At 43.1% G+C, this 12,291-nt stretch overlaps 1 long non-coding RNA gene across 1 annotated transcript in view; it reads right to left on the bottom strand.

Annotated features, from left to right (window-relative positions):
* Positions 1 to 788: 788 nt before the first annotated feature.
* The window catches only part of LOC147028628 (uncharacterized), a 39,626-nt gene continuing 28,123 nt past the window's right edge, over positions 789 to 12,291 (bottom strand). Inside the window, exons 3-4 of the long non-coding RNA XR_015057636.1 lie at positions 7,986 to 8,293; positions 789 to 1,179 (exon numbers count right to left, since the gene is read on the bottom strand). This is a non-coding gene — a long non-coding RNA (uncharacterized LOC147028628). The remainder of the gene's footprint in view (positions 1,180 to 7,985; positions 8,294 to 12,291) is intronic.

Raw genomic sequence — 12,291 nt, 5'->3', positions numbered from 1 at the left:
CAACACACCACAAACAATGTTCAAAAATGTCAACACCACAAAAAATGTTCAAAAATGTCAACACCACAATAAATGTTCAACACACCACAAAAAATGTTCAACACACCACAAAAAATGTTCAAAAATGTCAACACCCCAAAAAATGTTCAACACACAACAAAAAATGTTCAAAAATGTCAACACCACAAAAAATGTTCAAAAATGTCAACACCACAAAAAATGTTCAACACACCACAAAAAATGTTCAACACACCACAAAAAATGTTCAACACTCCACAAAAAAATGTTCAAAAATGTCAACACCACAAAAAAATGTTCAAAAATGTCAACACCACAAAAAATGTTCAACACCACAAAAAATGTTCAAAAATGTCAACACCACAATAAATGTTCAACACACCACAAAAAATGTTCAAAAATGTCAACACCACAAAAATGTTCAAAAATGTCAACACCACAATAAATGTTCAACACACCACAAAAATGTTCAAAAATGTCAACACCACAATAAATGTTCAACACACCACAAAAAATGTTCAACACACCACAAAAAATGTTCAAAAATGTCAACACCACACTAAATGTTCAACACGCCATAAAAATGTTCAACACACCAAAAAAAATGTTCAAAAATGTCAACACCACAAAAAAATGTTCAAAAATGTCAACACCACAAAAAATGTTCAAAAATGTCAACACCACAAAAAATGTTCAACACACCACAAAAAATGTTCAACACACCACAAAAAATGTTCAACACACCACAAAAAATGTTCAACACACCACAAAAAAATATTTTAAAATGTCAACACCACAAAAAATGTTCAAAAATGTCAACACCACAAAAAATGTTCAACACCACAAAAAATGTTCAAAAATGTCAACACCACAATAAGGTGGGAATAATCTGGACCATCCATGAATAATTATTAGTAGTTGTAACATGATGTCATGTGTAATAATATAATGATTAGTATGAACATGAATTATGCAGTATGGCTGAATATTTTCACAGAATGCAAACGTAGTAATATAATATGTTTGCACTAATCATAGAGAAATGTGTGTTTCAAAGCAGTCGCTGACGATCCGCCAACAAGCGTTGAAACTTGTACGATGGCTAAGAGGAGCGTGTAGCATCGGGATTCTCGTGCTTGGGTTGTGTGTGAATTCCTGCAGCTGTGGAGGAATACGGAGAGAGGAGTTCGCTAAATTACGGGAAAGAGTCATGATTGGACCTAATTATATCAGGGTGTTCCAAAAAGACCTGGGCAACTTTGGTTCTTAAATATCATCAGTACCACAAATGATACAACGATACCCATATATATAAATATAGTATGTTTTTTTGAATACACCGTCGAGGCTCGAATGAGAGCTAACACACAGAACATACAAGTGGAGCAGGAAACAAGAGGGGCGAGAGAGGGGAAGGAAAAAACAGTGGGGAACAGAGATATGCGGAGATCTGTGGAAGGGATGGGGCGGGGTACACAGGGTAAACAAGATGGACACGATAGGGACTTTCAGGTCCTTACACGACAGGGACTTTCAGGTCCTTACACGACAGGGACTTTCAGGTCCTTACACGACAGGGACTTTCAGGTCCTTACACGACAGGGACTTTCAGGTCCTTACACAACAGGGACTTTCAGGTCCTTACACGACAGGGACTTTCAGATCCTTACACGACAGGGACTTTCAGATCCTTACATGACAGGGACTTTCAGATCCTGACACGACAGGGACTTTCAGATCCTTACACGACAGGGACTTTCAGGAAGGAAAGCAGGGGATTTGAAGGAGGTGGGTTTGGGGTGGATTAGCGGGAATAGAAAAGATCATGGTTTTGGATGAGGAAGATAAGAGATGGTGGTGAACAGCTGTTTTGAAGATCTGGAGGGAAGAGTGGGATTGAAGAGAGTGTGGGAGTTTGTTTCAAAGATGGGAAAACTTGCTTGTCGGATCTCGTCTCGATGAACGATTCGACACACTGAGCTTTCTCCTGTCGAAGTGCCATTTTCTTTTGAATTGCAACACTAGACCCGACAATAAAGAAAACTGAGTTTCTATAATCATATCCCGCCCATGGTACACTGAAGCTTGTGGCAAGGAAGTTGTCCTGAAACAACTTGCCTTTGCCTCATTCATGGAAGGCTAATCCAACTGAAGGCAATCTCAGTTCCTTCCACAAGGTTCATAACAAGTGTGTATCTACCCTCAGGAGAATCAAGAAACAACATCTTTCTCATCTCAAGTCTGAACTCTCAAACCTCTCTCACTCCTCCAAATCCTGGTGGTGTTTAGTTAAGTCTGTTTCAGGTGTATGTTCCCCCTCCATCTCCTCCCTTACGTCAAACGGCTGGACAGCTGACAATGCACATGAAAAGGCTGGATGCGTCAACTCTTCGAAATTGTTTGCTTCTAAATATGGAGATAACAACCAACAACACACACACACACACACACACACACACACACACACACACACACACACACACACACACACACACACACACACACACACACACACACACACACACACACACACACACACACACACACGCGCGTGCACGCACGCACCGTCGCTTTGCCGATGGGAATACTAAAGGTGGGAGAAAGAGGGAGGGAGAGAAAAGTAGGGGAGGGAGTGAGAGTTGGAGGGGAGGGGGAGAAGATGATGAGGGAGAGGGGGAGAGAGAGGATGGAGTGGAGGGGGACGGGAGGGATGGGGGAGTGAGGAGGTGAGAGGAAGGAGGGGGAGAGTTAGGAGGGAAAGGGGGGGGGTTGGTGAGCGATGTATATATTGTTCGGCCATGGGTACCGAGTGTATTATGAGGGGTAAATCCCTGTTTTTCCTCGGAAGAGCCGGAACCGGGGCCACCACTCACAATTAACTTTGTGGTACGGTGGGTTGCTTTACAACCACGAATGCCAATAAGTTAACCACGAGTTCCAGTGTCCACCGTCTAATTTTGCCGTTTAGCTCGAGATCACGTGGCCTCCAGAATGGGGAGCACACCCTCAGCAATGCACCATTCTTATCTTGATTAGATCTTAGTTAGGGTGGCCGAGCATTTAACCGCTGGTGCATGCCGACTATGACGGGTCAATTCGTTTGCTAATTACCTCCCAGTCTATCAAGGTTCGGACAATGCTGGATCAATGGAAGGAAAGGACAAGCATGAGCAGGTTGAAACGTCAACAAGGAATTTATTAATAAGGAAAAAATAAATAAACAAAAGAACTTTTCATTTCTTTGTGGCGAAAATAGGTAAATTCAAATCAACCAAAATAATCTCAAACAAATAAATAATTAATCAGGCATTGATATAAAAAGAGACAAAGAGCAGAGGCTTATCACTCTGCCTTACTTAACGATTAAACACGAGACAAGGGCACCCAGCAGATCATTCAGTGGGGAGAGAAATCCGGTCTCACTTAAGGCCCGGTCACACCTTGACGTTTTAGCCAACGTATGCCGATTTTTGAATTTTTTTTCTAAAACGCTGGCACACGTTGAATACGTTATGGGTAAATTTTGATAACATTGAGAGCACGCTGAAAAACACTGCCATACGTTGTTGTACGCTGGCTTTAAATGTTGTACTTTTCGGTTGTCCTCAAATTTTTTCATGCTTGAAATTTCACGACGTATGCCGGCGTATGACTCACACGTTCCGCTACGCTGGCCACAAGTTGTATGCACGGTCTGCGATCGTTGACAGACGTCAACACATGCTACTTGTAAGTTAATCATAAGTTGAGACACGCCGAGGTAATGTTTAGCGTACCCGAAACTTATTTCTAACCTATGATTAACGTGTTGTTGGCACGTTACGCGATCGTTGCCACACATCGACAGACGTTACTTTTAAGTTACTCATAGGCTGAAAGACGTCGGTATAATGGATCGTCCTTGCGTCAGCGTCCACGGCCACGGCCAGGACACTTATTTGCAGCATTCTTCAAACTTTTCTTCGGCATGACGAGGATGTTCACACTTCGATGTCTAGCTTGGCTATGATTCCAATTGTCCATCGGCAGCGTCTATTTAAAATAGTCGAGTTTGAGCGTTTTAACACGTTCAGAAGAAACGCTTCAAATTTCAAAACCTCAGCGTCAAAAAACAAAGGCGAGTGACAGCAATTTAAATCGTTCATTGTAAACAATGAAAATAGCTGAGTGGTACCGTTTAAAAGTCGTTGAGTGTAAAAAAAATCCAATTGTTCAACGCAAGCATCTACTTTCAATCGTGGAGATGCAGCCATTTAAATCGTTGAGTGGCAGCCTATGAACCTACACGTGGACACGCGGACACAAGGACGATCCATCATAACCCACACCCTCCCCCTCACACCCACCTACTACTGCCAACATGAACAAACTACTACTACAACTAATACTAATACTGATACTGATACTGATACTGATAATGTTACTGCTGACATGGACATCGACTCAAAAAGGAACTCGAAAACACTGTTGGGTTCCCCTTTTATGAGCAGCATTTTTATATACCAATTCCCAAAACTGCTGGGAACACATCTTTATATGGCAGTTGTAAGCTAGAAACACGTTCATTTTTTATTTTTTTTTGTCGACCGGAAGACATCATTGGAATACGTCTACATACGTCGATGTGTGTTGGGACTACGTAAAGAATTGGTTCAAAGCACGTCAAACATAAGTTAGAAATAAGTTTCGCGTAAAAAAGACATTACCGCGACGTGTTTCGACTTATGAGTAGCTTATAAGTAGCCTTTGTGGACGTGTGTAAGCGTCCACATATCGTGTGTAAAACTTATCCCCATCGCATGCGGAACGTGTGTCATACGCCGAGTACGTCGTAAAATTTTGAACATGTTTAAAATTTCTTGACATACTCTACTTACTACGACGTATGATAGCGTACTTTAGCGTTCTACTCACGTATACCAAACTTACTCATACCGTATTTGACGTGCCCCCAACGTTTTAGACACATTTTTCTTAGGTCGGCATACGCTGGCAAGATCGCCAAGGTGTGACCGCGATGTTGTCACTTCCATTTCTACGGCAGTTATGATTCGAATCGTTGTGCGTCAGCCTTTTAATAAGCTACGTCACGACATCGTCGGCGATGCGTGCAACGCGCTATGCCTAAGTTAGACTATCGTTGGGCATCGGTTGTTTAGGCCGACAACAGGTCAGCATTCGTTGGTATAAGTTATCTATAACACAACGAAACGTTCTGTGTCCATTACTAATATGTTATGCATACGACCAACTCGTTATGAATACGTCCGAATCTTAAAAAAAAACATCAAAAGTTCAACGTCAGCCAGCGTTTTACATACATTTTAATACGTTGCCATCGCTGGCTAAAACGTCAAGGTGTGACCGGGCCTTTACCAAGGTATAAGTCGTCCTGCATCAAATAAAATGCCCCGTAATGTGTGAACGTGCCTTGGTCTATTGTCAACATCCTGCCTTGCCGTGCACCCACCCGCAAACAGGCTCAAACACCAATCGACGTCACGTCGTCTCCCCCAGGAATCAAGGATGCCAAGAGCAGATATCAAGCAGAGCCAGCATGAACTTTCCAAGCATCACACACTGTCAGGAGCCACCTGGAGCCACAATCAACGGACAGCTGTAAGGAGCTGTGAGGTGCTGCGGTGCTGTGAGGAGCTGTGAGGCACTGTGAAGAACTGTAAGACGCTGAGGTACTGTGAGGCACTGTGGCGATGTAAGGCTGTCACCAGCGATCAGAGCTGCAAGGCTGCAAGGCCGTCACCAACTGTCACAAACTGTCGCGAGCTCACCAACTGTCTGACTGGAACTGACTGGAGCTGAAAATAGCCATCACTGAGCTGTCACAAAAATTATCAGAAAAATGGTCCTCCCATGCTTTTTATAGGCAGCCAGTCTGGGTGGAGCCGAAAGCACACTTCAGCCAAATCCACCTTGCCTCTTGGCAAGGTGGATCTCGTGATCATTCCTTCCTTACCAGAGCGAGATGCAACCCCAAATCAGGACAGGCCTGGATTACGATGCCATGTTTGTGGTGCTGGACGAACGACAGAAAGCCGCCATTTGCCGGAATTACCGAGCGAAAACGTGAAGCGCTCATAAAACGTCAACAACAACCATCACCTCTCCGTTCAGCCCAACACGAACAAGAGCCAGCCAGCGTCCACAGAGCTGCCAAACGGGGTGTCAAACGTGAATGGAAAAAGGTGGACGTCAACGTCGGTGAAAGAGGTGGGGGTCGAACGTCGATGGAAAATAGGTGGGTAAGGTAAATGATCCACAGCCATATTTGACAATCAGAATAACTGCTCAGGAAAAGCCCACGGTTTGCTTAATCAAATGTCCTGTAAGTCCAAAATGTAAATAAATCGTCCACCTCCAAGCCAATGTGTCCTGATGGAAACGGGGTAGACGAGCCTCCTTTGGGCTAACGGCTATCTAGCGTGCAAATGACATCTTGGATGCTGCTATCTTGTCTGCACCTGTTTGTGGTGAGGATGTTGAGGTCATGGAGAGATTCACTTACCTTAGCAGTGATATTCATGTGTCTGCTGGCTGTGAGTCAGAGGTCAATAGATGTCTGGGTCAGGCTTGGGGAGTCATGGATTCACTGGATCATGGGGTGTGGCGCTGCCAGTACCTGTGCGGGACGACGAACGTCCGAGTCTTCAGGTCCTTGGTACTTCCAGTCTTGTTTTGCGGCTGTGAGACTTGGACTCTGACCAGGGATCTGAGACAGACTTAATTCCTTCGATACCAGGTCTCTTCGGAGAATCCTTGACTATCGCAGGTCGGACTTTGTATCCAACGAGCGGTTGCTGAGAGAGACTGAAATGGGATTTGTAAACTGCATAGTCCGTGAGAGTCAGCTGCGGCTGTATGGACATGTGGCTCATTTTCCTGACACTGATCCTGCTCAACAGATTATCTCAGCGAGGGAGTCTCGTGAGTGGAGGAGGCCAAAGGGCCGACCACGTGCCTTATCGTTGCAGCAGGTTGAACGGCATCTCAAGGAGATGGAGATGGGCCGGACATCTGCCTGGGGGATGGCCAGATGGAGGCCCCTCGAGTACCGGCAGAAAGTGGACGCAGCGACCCGTTGCTCCGGCGCATGCTCCCATACCTGACCTACTTACCTGGGCGTGTGACAAGGACAAATTGATAACATATCAGTGAAGATCTGGATCTGGATCCACATATGACTATTTACAATATGAAATGATTCTTCACCATTGAGAATCGAGGCCAAAAACGATTTTCCTGTTTTTTTCTGAGTGAAGGTCAGGTCACGTCAGGTCAGGTCAGGTCAGGTTCTGAGTGAAGGAGAGATATTTTGTTTGAATTTTTGAGGGTGGAAGGTAAATGGATTGAGCTGAGGGATGAGCAGTAACAATACCTGGAATAAGAGGAGCAAAAACGAGGCAAAAAAAAAATGGAGGGGAAGCACACTCGACTCTCACGGTTCTTCGAAACCGAAACCATTCTTCTCTGAATGCTGCAGCATGATATCTCAAAAAGTTGTGGATGGATTATGACAAAACTTGGTGGATGAGTTGGGTCGGTGAGAAGAACGAGCCAATTATATTTTGGTTCACGTCTGGATTCAGATCCATCCGATCAGTGGGATACAAAACATAAACTGTTCAGCCTGGCGGAGGTATGCGCTCTACCGATAATTATCGTTCTAGTTGAAGCAGTTTTGATGTTTTGCATCTTAAACCTCTTTAAACTTGTCTTCCCTCCCTCATCATTCACACCATCGGACAACGACGGTCCATTTGTTTGAGGTGCAAGTGGGATCGATTTGCAGGCAAGTTAAGCAATGAGCTCCCCCATTATTGCTCAGTAGGTCTGTACTATAGACCGGATACATGCATGTACATTAACAAAACCGGATGTCAATGTTTGCAGAAACAGTAAGCCAATTGTATTTGTTTGCATGTCATGCAGAGATCACACTGTAAACTTACGTGCATGCAATCTCTCCATATGCCTGGCGTTGGCTTAATGGTTTGGACGGTGGGCTTGGGATCCTGGGATCCTGAGTTCAAATTCCCCTCGGCTGTTGAATTAATACCAGGTGGGGTTGACTCTGCCCGTCATCCTTCTGAGGTCAGCAAAATGAGTGCCAGCTTGCTGGTATCCTGTGTCGGAGTGGTGACCCGTCCAGGATTGTGCCCAATAGCCAAGGAGACTGCTCCGGTAACACCAACGCTCTGCACAGAGTACGGTCCCGATGGATGGAATCTCTCCATGCGCATTCAGTCAACGGTATGATCTGCAAGCAAATCAATTTACTGTAAATAAACTGTTTAGTAATTCCTTCATGTGCAAGGTGTACATTGAGACACAAAATTAGCTGACTGGTGCAGGTCTCCAATCTTCTGCATACCTGTGATTGGACAAAAAAAATATTTAAAAAAAAACTTTGATTTTTTTGGCTCATGAAGCCAGAATTTCACGATTAAACGAAAAGCAGTCCTTCGGGGGGCTAATGCTGATATACGTCACACGTGATTTACAGCGAACCTGTGGTTAAAGTTTCCTACGAATGTAGTAAATTGCAATTTCCAGCCATGGTGGTAAAATCGAGCAAACTGCAAGAGATTGGGTTTGGAGGTCAGGCATGATTGAACTCCGAGGTTGAGTCGGATGGCGAAAGCAATGATGAAGTTTCATTCCAATTTAAAGCCACATATGATATGGACTGGGATGCATGATCTGTTTACTTTTCATTGCAGGTGCAAAGTGCCAAACTTTCTGGGTAATTGATTACTGAGGCTGATCTCGAGAACTTAAAGTGACAGCTTGAACGTGTGAAAAACACAATTTTGGGGTTCTTTTTCATATTAACTGAAACAGGAGGTATTGTTCGATCATACACAGATTTCAGAAGGTAAAAGGAGCCATCAACATACAGCATTACATAAGATATATTGCAGCTCATCCAGCTCTCGCTCTCTCTCTCTCCAATCTGTACATACCCCGATGCATTCTCCTTGCCATACTTTGCCCCCACTCCACCCCTTTTTTCCCCTTGCGTACAATCAGCTGTTGCCCCCAATCATGCAAGAGTGAAATAAATGCATCTTTAGGAGAAACTTGCCAGACTCGATTCCACCGTTGGTAAAGCTCTGAGTGTGTGGTCGGTCGATGGTTCTGATTCCGACCCTGACCAAGTCATTGCAAAGACTTTTAAAATGGTACGTGGTTCTTCCTCACTTGACACTTATTATTTAGACTTTAGAGGATGGTGCACCTCCAAACCACATGGATTGGCTATGGAGAGGGGGAGATTTCTCCAATTAATTGCCCTGCTGACTGATGTCACAAGATGGCGTCACTAGGACTCAGAGCGCTCCTGTTGGGTCACTTCCCACAAGGTCACCAGCTGTTTCTCTGAGGTCGAGTCCAGTGTTGTCTGTCTTTGTTTGCTAGTGTGTGTAATTCGTGCAACAGCTCCTCCATCAGCCTTAGGCTCTGTTTAAAAACGTTACGTATCCTGCATCCATTTTTAGGCCCACAGCCTGGAAGGGAAACGTGACATCTTTGCACCCAATAATCTATTGTTTCTTATGAATGAACATGTGAGATTTCTGAATCAAACTGAATTGGTTTCATGTGATTCATCTGACAAATGACCGCTCACCCTCTCGACCCAAATGAGATTCTCATTTAACATTTGCAGTATCCATGCAAGTTTGCCAGCAGTGTTTGATTGTCCATAAACATTTTTAGAAAAGTCTGATTGCCAATAACAATGCATTTGGTTGGCCAGAAAAGGATGATTCACGTTTGTCTTTTTATTTACCATTTCAAATTATTTTGAGAGGCTTGAGTTAATTATGGGGGGAAAGGAGTGGACTGTTTGGCATTTTGATCTGAGCACTTGGGTCATGAAAAAAACATTGGAGTTTCAATATTCTTTGAGTATTACAGGAACCAATTGCTAAAATCAAAACAGCCTTGAATGTTCAGACTTGCAATGCACTTCACAACGAGGCCAAAATAATCAGCATTAAGTTTTCATATTTTCGGATCTTTTCAGACTTCACTTACCTGCACTACTGCAGGTAAAGAATTGCAAAGTTTACGAGAGCTGGCCAAATAAACACTGTGTTCCTCGGTTGGAATCTTCATACACAAACAGAGAAACCTGTAGCTTTCTTATACTTACACAAAGAGGAACAAAAGAGTAGGCCCACTGCAGGATAAGACTGAAAATACACAAAGACACTTGTGTTACAATAAAGGTGTGCACAATCTAAACACTAATAATGAACAGCAGAACATGACAACAAAGAAGAGTGACAAAGGAATGTGAATGAGAACTGGAAGGATGAGAGCACAGTACTGTACTGTAAATACACATTTTAAGAAACTCACAAACCCCGAAGGTTCTTCACTCGAATGGATATTATTCTTTAAAACGGATTAGTTACAGACAGGACTTGCATTTATTTGAAAAAGGTCAAGCACAAGCAACTAGAAGGGCACTTGGTAAAGCGCATACCTCCGCCAGACAATGCCCGATTCACCAGAACATATCTGGCCCACTACATTTTTGAGATATAGTGCTATATATCGTTTTTTGGCCCGATCTCTCAAAGGTGAAGAATCACTTTAAAAATTCTAGTAGCCAAATCCTAATCCGGCTCTTCACCAAAATCTAATCAGTTCGTCCTTGTCAAACACCGAACCTGTCCACAAAATTTCATCTGGATTCGTCCACAACTTTTTCAGATATCCTGCACAAAAACAAACAAATGAAATTGCTCGTTGAGCAAGGAATTGCTGGAATAACTTTGTCATATCTCCATGATCTCCTAAAAAACAAAAACCTGGAAATCAATTTGGTTCTTATAAGTCGACAGTGCTACTACTGTTTAATGAGTTATAGCACTTAGTTTGGTCATGATCATAACTTGGAAGTCAAACAGAGTTGAAGTGGCGTTTTAATCGCAATTTGAAATTTTTGACCCGACCCCCCCCCCCTGACATTCGACCCCCGACTGCAAAGAAGGGTGTTGGTGTGACACCCCCAACGAGACAGATGATTGGATGCAGGATTGGAAGATGGACATTTTGAATTTGGTTTGAAGTCGATACGACCATTTTAACGGATGTTATTGCGAAAATAAGAATTTGGGTTTTTCGGTGACCTTGACCTTGACCTTTGACCTAGATTCACCAAAAACGACAAGTGTCTAAGTTGGACCATCGCCGACGTCTGTACCCAGTTTGGTCATGATCGCTGAAACGGTGTGGCTGCTTCAGGGTAAACAAACAGACAGACAAACAGACACACACAGAATGACACACACTACTGACCAACATAATTGCCGAAATCTGAAGGATTCCGGCAATTAACAAACAGACAGAAAGGGGGAAAACATAACCTCCTTCACCTCGTGGGGCAGAAGTAAATAAAGGTTGCGATGTGGCACGGCACGACACGGCACGGCACGGCACAACTGATGACTGACTCTTTTTAAACCCTACCCCTTCCTTCCACTTATATATATATATACGCCTACTAAAAAAAAAATGGAACATTTGCAACCCCCCCCCCCCACCCACTCCAAAATGATAACTATTGCTGTATCATGTGATATCCAGCAGTAAACACAAATATCTATAACCACACAGGTTAAAATCCAACAACAACATTATAACTTGTCCCCTTTTTACTTCACTCCACTTTCTTTATAAATACCTTCCCTCAACAAACATTACATTGTAATGAAAATAAAAAAATTAGTTCTGTTTTGAATCGCATGTGTACAAGTGTTAACATCGCATTGTACCAATACACTGCCTAACAGACGCAGAAAGAACTTGTCATGGTAACAGATAAATTTTCATCAAACACGACATTCCAAGGCAGGCATTCTTGAAATCTTCCTCTGAATTTAATTTTTCAACATCGATAATATATTCTCATCGTGATAAATAACATTGAATTATTATCAAAAGAGTACAAGGGTGTTTCAAGGTTATCCTGTACTTAGTGACATTACCATTGAGAAATACATTACACGAGTCTTTAACTCAGAGAGTAGTTAATGCATGGAATAGACTCCCTGGAAAAGTAATGTCAGCAGAAGCAGTAGATAGCTTTAAATTGATGCATTGGTGATAGAGGGGTACTAATCCAGCCAATTTGTGTGAGAATTGTGACTTTCTTCATAAAAGTATGAAACTTAGCAGACTTGTAGATACTGCACTTCTGAAAATGTTCAGCCATTGGAGCCATTGCAGAAATGTCCCATGCCG

This window comes from Eptatretus burgeri, chromosome 4 (genome assembly GCF_056783735.1).
Source record: "Eptatretus burgeri isolate ZD-2024b chromosome 4, Ebu_testis_v1, whole genome shotgun sequence".
In the NCBI taxonomy this organism is placed as follows: domain Eukaryota; kingdom Metazoa; phylum Chordata; class Myxini; order Myxiniformes; family Myxinidae; genus Eptatretus; species Eptatretus burgeri.
The sequence above is the reverse complement of the archived record's forward strand: the minus strand, read 5'-3'. Positions and strand labels throughout refer to the sequence as shown.